Below are 2,500 nucleotides of genomic sequence, written 5' to 3' on the forward strand. Positions count from 1 at the left end.
GCGGCGCCGAGCGTGGCCGGCGGGGAGGCGTCTTCGTCGGATTACATGTGTAGGACCGCGGCCCGCGGAAGTCATCTTGAGCACCGGAGGAGAGGGCCGGCGGCGGCGTCGAGCGTGGCCGGCGGGGAGGCGTCTTTGTCGGATGAGCGGTGTTGGCAAGCGGCCCGCGGAAGTCATCTTGAGCACCGGAGGAGAGGCACGGCGGTGCCTCGACCCAACCTTTTGTCGGCCGGTTCCCCTTCCCCTTTTCCCCTTTTCCCTTTTCCCCTTTACCTCCCCGCGCGGGGAGGTACCAGGGGTTGGAACGTCTGGAGGAGATGGCCGGCGGCGGCGCCGAGCGTGGCCGGCGGGGAGGCGTGTTGGTCGGATTACATGTGTTGGAACGCGGCCCGCGGAAGTCATCTTGAGCACCGGAGGAGAGGGGCCGGCGAGGTGGCCGTGCGTGGCCGGCGGGGGGGCGTCTTGGTCGGATTAAAAGTGTTGGACCGCGGCCCGCGGAAGTCATCTTGAGCACCGGAGGAGAGGGGCCGGTGAGGTGGCCGAGCGTGGCCGGCGGGGAGGCGTCTTGGTCGGATTACATGTGTTGGAACGCGGCCCGCGGAAGTCATCTTGAGCACCGGAGGAGAGGGGCCGGCGAGGTGGCCGTGCGTGGCCGGCGGGGGGGCGTCTTGGTCGGATTAAAAGTGTTGGACCGCGGCCCGCGGAAGTCATCTTGAGCACCGGAGGAGAGGGGCCGGTGAGGTGGCCGAGCGTGGCCGGCGGGGGGGCGTCTTGGTCGGATTAAAAGTGTTGGACCGCGGCCCGCGGAAGTCATCTTGAGCACCGGAGGAGAGGGGCCGGTGAGGTGGCCGTGCGTGGCCGGCGGGGGGGCGTCTTGGTCGGATTAAAAGTGTTGGACCGCGGCCCGCGGAAGTCATCTTGAGCACCGGAGGAGAGGGGCCGGTGAGGTGGCCGAGCGTGGCCGGCGGGGAGGCGTCTTGGTCGGATTACATGTGTTGGACCGCGGCCCGCGGAAGTCATCTTGAGCACCGGAGGAGAGGGGCCGGTGAGGTGGCCGAGCGTGGCCGGCGGGGAGGCGTCTTGGTCGGATTACATGTGTTGGACCGCGGCCCGCGGAAGTCATCTTGAGCACCGGAGGAGAGGGGCCGGCGAGGTGGCCGTGCGTGGCCGGCGGGGAGGCGTCTTGGTCGGATTACATGTGTTGGAACGCGGCCCGCGGAAGTCATCTTGAGCACCGGAGGAGAGCGCCGGCGAGGTGGCCGTGCGTGGCCGGCGGGGGGGCGTCTTGGGCGGATTGGGAAAATAAAAAAAAAATCCCCCCATTCATTTCAATGGCTGAGGTGGTCTGCCATACCGTTTGTGTCCGCCAGACGGCGGTGTAGTAGGCAAAAGACCGTTGGAGGTACCAGGGGTAAGCCTGGCGGTACCAGGGGTAGGCCGGGGGGTACCAGGGGTAAGGCTGGGGGTACGGCGGCCGAGCGTGGCCGGGGAAGAGGTCTCTTGGTCGGATTGGGAAAATAAAATAATTCCCCCATTCATTTCAATGGGCGGCGGTACCAAGGGTAAGCCTGGCGGTACCAGGGGTGGGCCTGGAGGTACCAGGGGTCGGCCGGGGGGGTACCAGGGGTCGGCCGGGGGGTACCAGGGGTAAGGCTGGAGGTACCAGGGGTCGGGCTGGAGGTACCAGGGGTAAGCCAGGGCCGGCTCGGCCGCGGAGCTTTGCCCGGGAAAGAGGCCTCTTGGCCGGGGTGAATAGCGCTGGAACGCGGCCCGCGGAGGTGGTGGGGGCCGGAGGCACCGTGGGCGAAGCCCCGGCCCGGCCCGGGGGCCGAGCGAGGCCGGGGAAGAGGCCTCTTGGTCGAATTGGGAAAATAAAAAAATTCCCCCATTCATTTCAATGGGCGGGGGTACCAGGGGTGGGCCGGGAGGTACCAGGGGTGGGCCGGGAGGTACCAGGGGTAAGCCGGGGGGTACCAGGGGGTCGGCCTGGAGGTACCAGGGGTCGGCCTGGAGGTACCAGGGGTAAGCCAGGGCCGGCTCGGCCGCGGAGCTTTGCCCGGGAAAGAGGGCTCTTGGCCGGGGTGAATAGCGCTGGAACACGGCCCGCGGAGGTGGTGGGGGCCGGAGGGGCCGTGGGCGAAGCCCCGGCCCGGCCCGGAGGCCGAGCGTGGCCGGGGAGGAGGCCTCTTGGTCGAATTGGGAAAATAAAAAAATTCCCCCATTCATTTCAATGGGCGGGGGTACCAGGGGTCGGCCGGGAGGTACCAAGGGCCGGAGGTACCGTGGGCGAAGCCCCGGCCCGGCCCGGAGGCCGAGCGTGGCCGGGGAGGAGGCCTCTTGTTCGAATTGGGAAAATAAAAAAATTCCCCCATTCATTTCAATGGGCGGGGGTACCAGGGGTCGGCCGGGAGGTACCAAGGGTCGGCCGGGAGGTACCAAGGGTCGGCCAGGAGGTACCAGGGGTCGGCCGGGAGGTACCAAGGGTCGGCCGGGAAGTACC

This window comes from Hippocampus zosterae, unplaced genomic scaffold, assembly GCF_025434085.1.
Source record: "Hippocampus zosterae strain Florida unplaced genomic scaffold, ASM2543408v3 HiC_scaffold_180, whole genome shotgun sequence".
Lineage (NCBI taxonomy): Eukaryota > Metazoa > Chordata > Actinopteri > Syngnathiformes > Syngnathidae > Hippocampus > Hippocampus zosterae.